The sequence below is a fragment of the Terrapene carolina genome, unplaced genomic scaffold (assembly GCF_002925995.2).
Source record: "Terrapene carolina triunguis isolate 2854851 unplaced genomic scaffold, T_m_triunguis-2.0 Scaffold88, whole genome shotgun sequence".
Classification (NCBI taxonomy): Eukaryota; Metazoa; Chordata; order Testudines; family Emydidae; genus Terrapene; species Terrapene triunguis.
Window position 1 is genome coordinate 31,635,154 of NW_020664439.1, and position 15,253 is coordinate 31,650,406.

The following is a 15,253-nucleotide window of genomic DNA, read 5'->3' on the forward strand; positions in this document are numbered from 1 at the left end:
CCTATCTGAAAAACTCTGTGCTTACGTTCAAATCAACTGCAAAACTGTCATCAGTGGTCAGAGCAGGAGCAGGCCTGAAGGAGAGAAATTCAATAAAGGTTTTAAAGCTCCCCTCCCTTCCCCCCACACTTTTTTTTCCTTTTAGCAGTTTGACAGACCCATTGCTTTTTGCCCCTTTCCTGTAAATATTGAAGCATTTTTGTCTGCCCTGAAGGGAGTAAGAAACTGAAATGGTTTCTTTATTTCTGGCAATAGCTTGAGCATGGAAGTCAAACAAAGCAGAGGGCCACAATATTCAAAGTATATAAATATGAATATTCAAAGAATAATTGACTAAGAATGACCATCAGCTAATCAGAGCACAGAGATTTGCATAATACAGCATGCTGTATTTAAAAAAATCTATACTGATTATGTAAATGAGACAGAACCCAAGTTCAGGAAATTTCCTAGCTCTGAAATAAACTGTTTAGTCTTCGGAAACTGCACAGCATTCTTACATTCTGATTGGCTGGGAAACTACCATCCTAGTATAATTTGAAATGGAATTCATCTTGTATTTTTAAACAGAATAATGGATTTCTGCATCTCCAAAATTATGAAAATTACATCTTGATGGATAACGGAGTGGTCTAAATAAGAATAATTTGGGAAACCGTACAAGTTCTGATTAAGGCTGCTTGCAGCTGACAGTTTTTAAGGGCATTATGGCTATAATTCTGAATATGCAAACTGTGTATAAATGATAGCATCTTTACCTAGATATTAAGGGAATTTTGGATGTACTCTTTGCTTCCAGGACTAAATTGGACTGATGGATCACAATATCTGTTGTTTCTTTCATGCACTGGAGAGATTTATGTTCACACTACTTAGATTTTGCTAAATTCATTTTACATCAAATTATTCTGTAGAGTGAGCATCCAATTAATAAACCAGCTTGGGTGCCATTTACATGTTTTCAGTGCATCTTTTTTACATTATAACTTGCATTGTATGATGTATTATTTTGTAAGTAAAAACTTAATATACGCTATACCAACATTTAAAAATAGATTTCATTTTTTGGTTGTACATTTGCATTCTAAGCGCTAATATCAATTCTCAGTGTTTAGCAGGCATTATTTAGCAAATTGAGCTTCTGATAAGAGGGTTTGTTTGAAATGTGTCCTGGAACTTTCAGTGACTAGAAAAAGGTCCAAAATCCTTGTTACATGCTCCCACTGAGTTTGTCTTGATCCATATTGAACCAGTGAGAATCTTTGGAGGTTTGGCCATCTCTGATAATACAGATTGTTCTGAATGCCCATCAGAATTGAGTTGAGTATTGTGCACCCATCCACAGGCAGAATTTGTGCCAATGTTTGCTAATAACTTGGGATTCAGAAATGGTGTAGGGAGGGAAACATGCTATTTTCAAGCTACAGCTTTTCATACAGACTAGAAAAGCTAAACATGTGGTTCTCTTCTGACTCAAGAACATTAAGAAGCCTAAGAGCATTTGTATCCCAACCAGCCTTACAAAAGGTACCCAGCAACCAAACAGTGAGCACACTTAAAGTTTTTCCCAAATGATATTTTCTTATTCTGTGCTTATCTTTATTTTATTGATTTAAAAGAGACTCTCAAGTTTTTGATAGTTTACATCAGAGGAACTGCTATAATGATATACCAGAAGCAGCAAGACTTCTCTATAGTTCCTAGTGTTTTAAACGGGGCGGCTGTTTTTTTGCTGCCCCAAGCACGGCAGTCAGGTGGCCTTCGGTGGCACGCCTGCAGGCGGTCAGATTCGGCGGCGTTTCTGCGGGTGATCTGCCGGTCCCGTGGCTTCGGTGTACCTGCCCCCAAAACCGCAGGACTGGCGGACCTCCTGCAGGCACGTCGCTGAAGGCCACCTGACTGCCGCCCTCCCAGCGACCGGCAGGCTGTCCCCCACAGCTTGCTGCCCCAGGCACGCGCTTGCTGCGCTGGTGCCTGGAGCCGCCCCTGGTTTTAAACATAATAGACATCTCAAGAAACCATATCTAAAACTTCTGTGGGGAAGAGGCTGCTATATGAATGTATATCCTGTTGAATTTTCTTAGGACAAAACAAGTTCCCACTTGTAATATAGGACAGCAGTTTGTATGACAGCTGAGTCAACCTCATGAAATTTGGAGTTCCAATGTGTCTGAGCATAAAGGAGCTCAGATGCCTAATTTGTCTGTTTCCTATATTACAAGAGGAGACTAAAAGTACTTGGCTTATTTAGCCTAGCAGAATGAATGCTGAGAGGAGGGATATGGTTGCTCTCTATAAATACACCAAGTGGAAAACACTAGGGACAGAGACAAGCTAGTTAAGGACAATGTTGGCCCAAGAAAAAAACTGGCATGAATGTTTTAGACTGGAGAGTGAGTGAGGTTCTGGAACAGCCTTCCAAAAGGAGTAGTGGAGGCAAAAAAAACTAAGTAGTTTTTAAGATGGCACTTCATAAATTTATGAACTGGATTCTGAGAATAGTAGGAGACTGGATTCAATGACCTGGGAGGTCCCTTCCAGTCTTATGTTCCTATGTGGAAGGGGATGTGAGAACCCATAGAATACATCCAGACTACCCGCCAATTTGGTGGGTAGTAATCGATCTATCGGGGATCGATATATTGCGTCTAGATGAGACGCAATATATCGATCCCCGAACGAACTCCCATCGACTCCGGAACTTCTTCAGGGCGAGCGGTGGTAGCCCCGGCTGTCGATCCCGCGCCGTGAGGACCTAAGGTAAGTCGAAATAAGATACATCGACTTCAGCGACGCTATTCCCGTAGCTGAAGTTGCGTATCTTACATCGATCCCATCCCCTAGTGTAGACCAGCCCATAGATTGCTCAAAATACAGCTTGCCAGCCTCTTGTTGTTCTAATTGTCGCTGTTCCTTGTCCCATTGTTTTATTGCTTTGTAGCTTTCATCAGCATATACACTGGCAGATTGCAATATCCTCCTCACAATGAGTAATGATTTAGGGTCAGATTTTTTCAAAGAGATTTATGCATCTAAAGATGCGGATAGGCACTTGCTGCATTTTTCAAAAGTATCTAAGCAGTTCAGGTACGTAACTGCTATAGCTTCAAGTCCACAAACCCATCAACCATGGTGGTTATGTACGGGGAATAACACCCCACAAGTTATTAGATTTCATGCTATTTCCCTTAATCAGAAATGAGGTTTCACTTTCTAGTGTTGGATTTGTCATTTAGGTTTCTTCAGTATGAAACTGAATGGTGTGATTTTTGTCTCTGCAATTCTGTATTAATCATTAGTGATTGGCTCATTCAGGGGCTGACCCGCAATGCACTTTTTATATATCCCAGATACAGAGAGAAAACGGAAAAAAATAGCAATCCGCTCTTTATTTTTGGTGGAAGGAATCCAGGTTCCTTAGGGTAATCGGTGAATGCAGAGAACCACCCCTGCCTTTCTGTTCTCCTTCAATGCTTATCAAATTGATCACTCCATTATAACACAGGGAATGACATTCCCACCATCCCTTCTCAACTGATGCCCTGCAGGCAGCCTCAAGGCAACCTCAGCTTGGGTTCTCTAATTTGAGCTGCCTTTTGGCTTCATTTAACTACCTATGTCTAGAAGGTTGGACTTCTGTAACATCTTTAACCAAGAAAGGCTGTTTTTACAATGCTATTGCTTCATCTAGCCCTTGGATCAATGTTTTGTATGGCCTGCCCCCTCTCTTCAAGACAGCAACAAATTTAATTCATCCTTGTGGGTACAAATAGTTGGAACATGTAAAGTGTTATACTAGGGCACATTAATTATTGTGGCTGAAAAACATCTAGCATGCTGTTGGTGTTATATAATTGTTCCTAATACTACTAGTAAATTAGTTTCATTAATATATTTTTATAGCCTGATTAGCACTGATTGTAGGTTTAACAATCCAAGAATTCAAGCCTCTAATGCACTGCATGTTAAGCATCTTAGATCTTCTCCTCTCTTGAATTCTGATCTCCTGCAAAGCAACCTGAGAAGTCTCATACTTCCAAGGGAAAAACAGCAATACATTTCTCTCTGCCTCTCCCATGTTAACTACTTCAATCTATATCTGACTTGCTAATCAGAAAAAGGGATTTTATCTTTATTTAACTGAATCTTTCTGCTTCCCTAGCCCTTCCAATGAAGTTGATTTTTGACACTGATACATCTCAAATGCTGGATTTAAGAATGTAGAAGCTACAGAATTTGTGTAATTTCAGATTATTAGTTCTTTTGTGCTGATTGCACCTTCATTTTGCATACAAGGGAATCCAAGGAGCATGTTATTTTTTTTAAGTAATGCCCTTGGCTCTGAAATAAGACTATAATTTCTTAATATTCATTCTGCTGCTAATAATCAAAAATGGGTAGACTTTAATTGTTTTATTGCATTTGGTTTTTATTTTTTTCAAATTAAGGAATAGGTTTATTATTCTTTCCTGCTTGCCTAATTTTTTAAAGCCTTTTTTCCATATTAGATGCTTCTTGCTTCTTTCCAGTGATCCAGATTCTTCAGGCATAATAATTGAATATCATTGTGCTCTAACAACAAGGGATTTGCATTAGAGAAAAATAATTAACAGTTTAGAATTTCAGACTTTATATAAACTATAAAGTGCATTAATGTGCTGAGTTTGGAAATCTTCCTTTACCACAGTCCATTTATACCATGTAAACCAATTCTTCAATTCATCCCTCATGAGAGCATGTTCCATTCTGGGAAATACATTAGAAAAGTCTAAATTATTCAATGTACATTGCTTTGAATGTTCTGAAATCAAATTGAAGTGTGGCAAATCTCTAGTTATGTATTAATATTGAAATAAATGTGAGTATTCTGCCAATTGCCAGTGAATTTAATCTAGGTTTCCATTTACGCTTTCCTTTTTTTCTCCGTCATTGTCAGTTTCATGTTCTCTTCAGATTTAGTTGGATAGGTGTTATCCTGTTGAGAGAACACTATGTTCCTGAGTCTTCCCTGCACTGAATTGGTGCAGCTTCATTGGCTTGAGTGAAATTGCTCCTGAGTTACGCTGGTGGAAGAGAGAGATCAGGCTCCAGGGCTTGTGTTCTTGTGACAGATATGGCAATTTTCTGCAATATCTTTGGTAGAGCTTACTGTATCAACTTTATTTATCATTGGGGGCTAGAGATTGTATGTAGCTCCCTGGTGAAAGATTGCCACAGCTTTTCCAGGAACTAAGACCAGCCGATGGGTGGGTGGTGGGTAATTAGGCAAGTTAACTCAGGTTGTAAGACCTCCATAGAGAGGCTCACATAGAGTTAAAACTGGATCATCCAAAGTGAACTTTCTGATAAAAAGCCCAAATTTCTGTCCAAGGAGGGGCCCAATTCTTCCTGGGAAGGGTCGGTAGGACTTTGGCCTACTGAGACCCCATGAGACTGATGGGTGACCTCCAGTAAGCTTTTAGTATGTGTAAATGAACTTTTATTGTTTTTAATGTTTTTTTTTCTCTCTAATGCAATAGCCTTAAGAATATACGTGCTTGCTTATAAGAAGTTGAGATAATTAATAACTGCTGGTAATTACATTGTTCATAGCCTTCAAGGAGAAAGTTAAGTATAGAAGCTGGACAGTTGAGGCAGTCTGGCTTGCTGGGAATATCACTGTGTGGGCAGGGAACTGTGCAGCCTGGAAAAACCCTGCATTTAGATCTGTGGGAAAAGTAACAGATTTTGGAACCTTCTCTCTTTCCTGCACCACAGTACGGCTCAGTCATTACCTATGCTGCCACCGATAGTACGGCCAAAGCTGCAAACTATTGCATTCTCTGAGTCAAGTAGAACAGTATAGAAGCTAAACTGTTTAGTACCGGTCATCTCTCTGACGGATTTGCCAATTGAAAATCTCCCATGTTTAGAGTGGGGAAAATACTGCAGAACAGCTGCCTTCCCTGAGCAAGAATGAAGGATGATGGCTAAAGGCTAAGAACAGAGTTCAGGATGATACCTCTAATATTGCAGTACCCATCCTGGGACTATGTCCATAATGCTCTGTTATTCAGAGGATTCAGTTTGGGGCTGTAGTTTTTTTAGAAGTGAGATTTTCAACAAGGTTCTAGTCTTCATGAAATAACGACAATTTTTGAATGAATTGGGAGATAATGAGAATTCTTCATTGCAACTCTGTGGCTGAGACCTGTGAACCTGAGATAGGAGTTATAGGAGCATTATCCTCTCTTTAGCCAAGTCACATAAATCATAAGGAAGCCTTGACATGCGAAATAAGGGATTGTTTCCTTATACATAGGAGATAAGGTCCTTTCCTTTTCAGTGAACTTGCATTAAGGCTATACAAGTGCTTATTTTGTAGATGGGAATAAGAGTCCTCAGATAAAGGTAACTGTTTGGCATGCTCTGCTTATTGATGAGATTTTTAAAAAAATCTGTAATTACTATTGTTAGTGCTAGTTCCTTGTGTTTTCCTCTATTCTTTTAATGTAAATAAACTTTGTCCTTGATTTACAAAATTGATGGTTTTTTCTGGTACAGGTTTAATATACACAGTAGAGAAAATATGAGGTTGCTAGTGGCTAATGTTGGAGTCATGTTGTACACACCATTCACTGAGACTTGCTGTCAATGCAGTTTGTCCTTCTTTGACCTTTTGAGATACTTATGCATGGCTTAGAAGTTAACTACTGCTAAAGCAGGCTACTCCCAGAAATCAGGTGCTGTCTACAAATCACTGTAGAACACCTCTGAACTTCGCTGGAAAACCAAGGAAACACTTTTAACTTTATACAACATATTAACTCCCTACCTACAAGAATAAAGAATGTTAATTTTATAGAACTGGTTAATGGTCACCTTGCAAGATAAGAGCGCAGAGTACACAATATTGGCAACCAGATTTCTCCGTTCTCTCCAAAACAGAGAAAATACCAAGTAAAAACATGGAATCGCAGTGTTGTCATAGAGAATCAATGGTTTTGAAAAATCTATTCACTGACTTTTAAACACAAATACATAGAGGCCCTGGAGCTAAGCTGATTTACATCAGCTGAGAATCTGGCACATAGTTGCCACCTGCTCTCATAAGCAAACTTTACATTGATTTAGGGATATAAAAGGGCATTCACTAGCTTTAGATTAGACTTGTGCAGGACCTCAGGTCAATTTTTTTTGGTAAGAATGAAGTGAAATGGCTGTTTAGGTTCAGTTATTTGTTTTCAAACATGTAAATATCTGAATCCAAATTCAGACATCTTCCTCTCACTGATTTCCATGTTGTATTTTAAGGGTGATAACTCTGCACAAGCACAGAAAAAGCAATTTTTTCCTTGTGCAGAAGCTACTGAAAAATAGAGGCAAGGAAGAGAAATCTCAGATGGACCAGCTGCAGGACTTAGCCATTTTCCCCCTCCAATCTTTCTATTTTGAGAATTGGGAGGGGGAGAATGATTTTGTGACCACTTGGAAGAATGGTATTTTCTGCAGGAATGGAAAGATGATGTATCTATTATCCTACCCTCTGTTTCTGTCTGCAAAAGGAATACCTGGCATTAGTACAATTGCATTCAAATAAGATGACTGTGAGTTGTGGTTAAAGTATCTGTAAATTGACCTTCTAGATAAGGCACCATTTCATGAGGGGCCTTAGCTTGCAAACACTTTTCAACTTGCTTGACTTTACTCACTTCGGCTTCGTCTTGGGTAGGGGAAAAAAGTGTTACCTCATGCTAGTTAACAAGTGGTAACTAACATGAGGTAAAATTCTCATGAAGATAAGGCAATTGTAGGGCTAATAAGCATAGGAGGTTAATAAATCCCTAGGATCTGCCTTAGGCCTTGTCTACACTAACACTGTAAGTTACACTAGTTACGTTACGCAAGTCACATAACTTAAGTCGACATAGTTTACATCAACTTAAAGCAGTGTCGCCACCGCGCTGTATTGGCGGGAGATGCTCTCCCATGGACATAGCTTCCACCTCTCACTGAAGTAGATTAATTAAGTCTACGGGAGAGCGCTCTCCCGTTGACTTACCGCATTTTCACCAGACCCGCCAAGGAGCATCAATCGCAGTGATGCCGATTTAGCCTGTAGTGAAGACAAGCCCATGGTCTCTTATCTCAACCTGCTAACTTGTATGAGAACTGTCTTTGCTTTCTTCACTAGTATTTTACCACCTGTTATCATTTGTCAGCTAATGTGAGGCAAGAATATACTTTTTGTTTAGTGTGGATACACCCTTTGAACTCAAAGGGACTGCACATTTTAAAAGTTAAGTTTGTGTGTAACCAAGGCCTAAGTATGGAACCACAGAGTGACTGTAGCAGAACCAATGCATTGTAATAAGAGTTGCAGAGTGGATTGAAATTAAGAAGCTTTAGTAGTATCTTCAGGTCTGTGGTGTACCTGTATATATCTGATAAGTGGAAGTGAATCATTTAAAAATTAAAGACCGGCTGTATATAAGGAATAATAAACTCAGGAGTGCATTGCTTGAAAAATTCAGTTTGGATCTACCATCGATCACATGCTTCAATATTAATAGTGGCTAGTGTGCATGTGGCAGTCTATTATTGCATAATCAATGAAGGTAGGTAAAGCGGTAGTGCCAGACTTACAGTAGAAAGCTTCCTTTCTGTTTAGTTAATCTACTGGAAAGACTCTTTTGGAATGATGGTCTCCTTTAACATTTTTAGCAACTTAACTTTTTGCAATCAGTATCTCAACTATAGCTAATAAAACTCAGGTGACTCATCCCCCAGCTCCACCCCCTTTTGAATGAATAAATTGTTACTTTAGAAAAATGAGTTAAGCTGTTCCATGTCAGTTTCTATATTTTAGGATAGACTCTGCTGTCCTTTAGGGTGATATAAATCCAGAGTAACACCTATATCTTCACTGGAGTTACTCTAGTTTTACATCACTGTGGCAGACAGCAAAATCTGTTCCTTTTCCTTGAATTATGTCCTTAGCATGACACTGATGTATTAATGTGAGGGACTCATCATATGGACTGGATGCAAAAAGGGGCCTGTACTCCCCCTGCATTCCAGAAAGGTGTACTCCTTGTCAGCTCCAGGTTTGCTAGTGTGGAATGGAGTGTTGATGTTGGCAAAGGGAGGGATCATTGGATCTATGTAGTCGATAAGGAAACCCAACATAGGGGTGCAGTTGTAGAATAGCCCCTATTCTAGGTTTATGGCTGGCAAACCAGCCACTGGGAAAAACAAAGCTGTGGCAAACCCAGCCTGGCTGGAGGGTGAACTCAAGTGAAGAACCCAGTGATGTACTGCAACTTCTTAAATAAGGTCTTTCCATAAAAATGTTTACCCTACAAACTGTGATTAAACTCCATGTATCTGGGATGTGTGTTCTCCAAGAGCACAAGGTCAGGCACTGGTATATCTAGTCAATTGTTCCATTTTAAATTAAAATAAATCTCCTAACTGTAATTTGGTTAAGGCAATATCTTGAGGGTGAAAACATTAATCTTCTCTGTGAGTGTCATCTACTGTTACTATGCGACATATTGAAGTTATGTGAATTGCGAAGAACCAGCTCTAATTTGGATCCATGTCCCTCCTAGCTTTTGAAGAGCAGTGGGAAAGTACTAGTTTCAGAGCTGGTGTAGACTGTCTGTATATAATTAATATATATAAAATAGCCTCCGCCTACTAGCTCTTTTCCATGCACCAATCACCACCAGGTACTGGACATGTATCTATATCTGTTGGTGATTGGTGCATGGGAAAGAGCTAGTAGGTTTAGACTAGCTATTGACTAGTCTTGAAACTTCCCTTTTAGGATAAGATTGAGGAGGTTTTGCTGAGACATCCAGACACAGAGAACTGTCTCACATTTCCTTGGCCTTTATTACCCTTGTCTCAGATAAGGGTATGTGATGTCAGAGAAACATCCCATGTTGCTTCAGTCACTCATCTCCTCGTAGATAGGTAATGATCAGATTTCCATGCTGATATTAGATGTGGCAGGCTGCAGATGTTCACACTGGCCATAAAGTGGTGTTGACTCTCCTGTGCGCACATGTGGATTGAACAGGGCTATTCTTGAGTGGTTTTATTTTGTCCTGTTTGAGAGATCTCACAGGGTTGTATTGGGGAATCAGAATCTGTTGTAAGGATCTCTCTTGTGGGGTGCTTAGTCTCTTTGTGATTAGACTTCTGCACTTGGTGAAGCTACACCTTAAATCCATTTGGAAACTGAACCTGGTGCAGAATTCAGAATCCTGGTTCTTAAATGGTATATCCCTAAATGGCTTGAGATACACCTATGGCATCTCTCCCTGTGCAACACTGGGTGCAGTCATGGTCAGTGTTCCAGCCAGTGCACCTTGATTTAAGAAAGTGGAGGCTGCAGGAAATCTTCATCCAAGAAGGGCCTTCTGCTCAACAATTCACTTCCTCAGTTTCATCCAAAATAGCTCATATCTATTGGCCTTCAGAGCATGCTGTTAGTCCATTTGTTTATCTGGCATTTGGGAGTGAATGTGGATATGAGCTATGACAGAGGACTTGTTTACTCTATTATTCTGATTGTTTTACTGCGGGGTTGAGCTGACTGGATGTGACTGTTTTTTATATTTTATTGGAAATTCTTATGATTATGATCTTGTAGTTGCTGTCATGGTACCCACAGCTGCTAGGGATAGGCACTTTACATAATTAGAAAACTAAATAAATAACACAACCAAGAAGGAAAGTGGTGAAAGTATTTGGCAAAGAAACACATGAACTGCCACATGCAGGAAATCTATATTCTGTTCTTGACAAATGTACTGCATCACAATTGCAAGTCTAACACTATGATCAACTTTGTGTGATAAGGAAGAGGAAAAAGCAGGCTGAAGATTTGCTGTGGGGCTGACAGGGGTATCCTCCTCCCTGCATGAAGCCAGCTGGGGCTTCGCACCTCCCCGTTCCCTGCTGGTTTCTAAATGGGATTTCTTTTTTATTTTCCCCTTTTTTACATTACTCATCTAACAATTTCTAATTTGTTTTCCTCCTCTTCAGCCAGACTCAGCAAATCCTGTTTCACAATGAGATCCATTTTCAGTGTTACCCATAAGGAATAGAAAGGGGCCTGAAGAAATACTCCAGGAGGATGAGGGTCAGAAGAAGAAACTAGATCTTGGATTCGGATTTCACAAAAACATTCCTGTTTCTATAATGGGCTGAACTAAACTCCCAGATCCAAACAATGCTCTAACCACTAGAGCACAAAGATGCCCTGTGCCAAATAATGGCCACGTCGTTCTCACTGAAGTGAAGGAGTTTTGCTATTGACTTTATTGGGAGATTATCTATATTCAGTGACAGGAGAGTAGACTACTTATTATGGTCTAGATTGTCACTAGTCCTAATATAGGTCTGCAGAGGAATTAGAATATCCTCTCCTGTCCCTCTGAATGGCCATTTTAGGACTATTCAGATTGCTGCCCTGGTCCTCAAGAATGCAAGTGGACAGCAAGGGTTATCAACTGGATACATCTTGAAAAGGACTGAAGTAAATCAAACCCCTTATTCCTCCCCACAAAGTTGACAGATTTTAAAAGTGATTAATGATTTGGAGTTCCTTCTTTTTTGTTGCCCAACCTGAGAGACTTTAAAGGTGCCTGATTTTCAGAAAGTCCAGAGCACCTGCCCTCTGAAACCCATGCTCCATTAATCAGAGCACACAAAAATTGTGACATCCAAAATAGCTAATTGCTTTTGAAAATCTTGGCTTCCTTGGGTGACCCAGCTGAGTTCTGCCCTTACTAAGTAGACCTAAATACACAATCTAGTCCTTTTGGGAAGTGTTTTTGGTCATAACTTTTGGCAATAGTCAGGAACAGCAGCAAAAAGCTCAAGCTGAAATATTGCACAGTTATTTTTGTTATGATACATTTTCATTAAGATGTTTTAAAGTTTCTGTATTGATTGGTTCAATGTTTGGTGTACAGCAACTCCAATTTCTTCTCTGTAATTTACTCAGATGGCTCTGTGGGGAAAGTCCCTCCAGCACACATTTCATACAATTGTAGCCTTGCTTGTGGTGTATATTCTTCAATTGATGCATCTCTGTCCAGTTAGGACTCTGAAATTATATTTCTGAATAAAAACTTTGCCAGAACGTGTGTCAAGTCCAAGCAGAGTGAAGCAGCTCATGGATTGCTCTGTGAATCTGCAGGAATTAGGCCTGCTGCAATTCCTTTTGTTGGAACACCATTTGTACAGGTTTGGTAATCTGAGTGTTGTCTCTTTGCCTCTGGATTGCCTCTTGTCCCCTGTCTGGCTCTATAGCAGCACAGCCCTTGCAAGAAACAAAGTTTCCTGAGCTCCCCCTTTACTCCATTCAGAATTGGGAATAGGGCATTGTTCATTTGACAGAGAACCAGCATAGTTTAATACGGATAGTGTCAGCATTAATTTGATCTATGGGGGCAGAATGTGGGTTTTCCCCTCCTCTCATGGATGATCTATGAAAAGAGGCTGATGAGTCTGCTACTTCCACCAAATTAATAGATTAGATCATTTAGCTGAAGAAATAGAGGTTCATCTTTTTAGATAAAAATAGTCTCCGGTTCAGTACTCTGTAAGGGACCCTAAACAATGGCATCATTGAAAATAATTTGTAAGTCCTCTCAGGGTTGGGGGTTTCTACACTCTAGCCAGGCCCCCATCCAGTTAGCCATATCCAAAATCCATTCAGAGCCCTATAGTTACTTTTTTCATATAGAAGTTCTGCCAGCATCTCAGAGATGAGGGATCAGCTTAGTTTCTATGTTCTACACAGCTAGCCCCATTTTTCTATGATTGATGGGAGCTGATTGCCTTATGGAGGAGCATTTATAGTCTGTCTATTGTAGGAGACCGTAAAAGACACACACAGTTAATTGAGCCCAACAAGTCTAACTGTGCCCAACAAATGCTTAAACTGGTAATGTATTAAATGCCCCCTGAATAGACTATAGGGCCAGAATTTTGTATGTTACTACTGAAGCTGCAGGTCAGTAGAGATGAACTTTTTAGTTTTCAATCGATCAGAGTGCAATGGAGTGGTGGCCTTCGTGGCCAAAAATGAATTATGGAGCAGAGCTAGGGGCAGGAAAATGGGCTACATCACAGGGATGATGCTGCAGTGCCCATCAGCTGATGGTAGCCCTTCTTTAGTCAACCCCAGAGCCTCAGTCAGCATTAGCTAGAAATATGGGTCTCCGTGTTCTAGACATACCTCTACAAATACCTCATCAACTCTGCTTTAGAGGGTAATAACTGCACATGCAATGCCAAGTTCAATTGTTATTTCTGTGTGTTTGTGGGGTTGTGTTGTTTACAAGGATGTCATGGAGTTTATTGGAACATGAAGGTACCTTTTTGGACTTGGAAGCAATTGTACAGTTTGTGCTGCAGGACATGAGCTACTCAATGCAAAATATTCATGTGTTTTTTTTCATAGTTGAAATCAATGAAAGTATGTTTTTCACACTGACATTTCTGGTGCTTTGTTCTGACAGCAGGGGATTGATTCTCTGTGTGGTTAGAATTCTTGTGGGGGGGGTGAAGGTTGGGGGATAAAATAAATTTGAAAAGGGCTCTTTTCTGCAAATTAATCCTTACCCCATCTTCTGTGTTTAGAACATTGGACTTGTAGAAAAGCCTGAGGCTTCATGATGAGATTCAGGATTTTGTTGAGCAGCAATCTGCATGGGGCTGGGTGTTCTGGACCTGAACAGGTTCATCAGGGTTTCTAGAGGTGTTGTACACATACAATTACTGTAGGTTCTTTATTATGGTAACTCTGTGGCTAGTGAAAATTGCACACAGCTGAGGGTTCTAGAAAATTAAAAGGGTAAAGGGGGACACAAATAAGATGGTTTGTGTGTATGTGTACACATATATTCAGCGTGTGTGTGTGTGTGTATATATATATATATTTTTTAATCAGAGTTGGAAAGGTCCTCAGAAGATCATCTAGTCCAACCCCCTGCTCAAAGCAGGACCAATCCCCAAATGGCCCCCTCAAGGATTGAACTCACAACCCTGGGTTTAGCAGGCCAATGCTCAAACCACTGAGCTATCCCTCCCCCCACTAATATGCATGTATGTATTTTTTCTCGTGTTTCATGTGCAGGAACATAGCTGTGACTTTGAACAAGCTTACGGGAATCCGTCATGGATTGTTTGTAATAGGAAAAAATCTGAAACAAATGAAATCCCATTTCATTTTCCACAAGTATTGAATAAAATGGGTTTCCATGTTTCAATCTCTTATCAGATTTTACTCTCAGAATTTGTAGGGAAGAAATTAATGTTTGTTTAATTTATGTGAGAAGTAATTTCTTCTTCTGTTACCTTTTTCTTTACAATCCATGTATTTGGTATGTAAAAGATAAAACCTCATTCTTGGTCACAATAGAAAATCTTGATCATATGTGTTTTCCATTAAATGTAAACATGACTAGTATTGCACCTGGCATTGTGTGTTTAGCTAATATTTAATGTGATAAGACAGGCTACATTTGAATTGCAGTATTCCCTGTCTCATCCCTATTGTATTTCTTTCTAAAAACATTTTTAACTGGAAAGCTTAAGATTTGCTTGTTCTCTAATTACCTGAAAATTTCTCTCTTGTGTCTCTCTCAAAAGTATTCTATAATCCTATAGAATTTAATAAACAATGATGCCCTTTCTGTAGGTTTTATGGACCATTCTATACAGCAGGGATAGGATTCTTAATTTAATTTTATAGATAGTTCAAGAACATCTGTAGAATAGTTTTCTACGGAATTGCATAGGACTGCTCCATAAGGATAAAATGAATTCCATAAACTTTTTAGATGAGATTAGAAATCTTAAAAAAAAAAAAAAAAAAAAAAAAAGTCCCCTTGGGGCCCTGTTCTCTCCCCAGATGCCAATGTAGGATACTTGTAGCTCCTGGTGTTAAACAGCAGCAACAATGTGTCAATTATTTTTGTATTGTTATGGTTTATACATAACCCTTCTGGCAGGCAGTTAGCATCAGTCAGGGCCGGGTTCAATGTATCTAGGGTGCCTCTTGACAAATAACTAAACCATGCCTAGCCCCCCACCCCAGAAACTAAGCACTCCCTTCCATGTTCTCTTAACAGGCAGCATTTCTCTACTCCCAAGCACTCAGTGTACAAGGATATCTTTGTTAGGGGAAACAGAACTTGGGGAAATCTAACAGAATAGATAGGGTTACCATATCTATTAAATAAAAAAA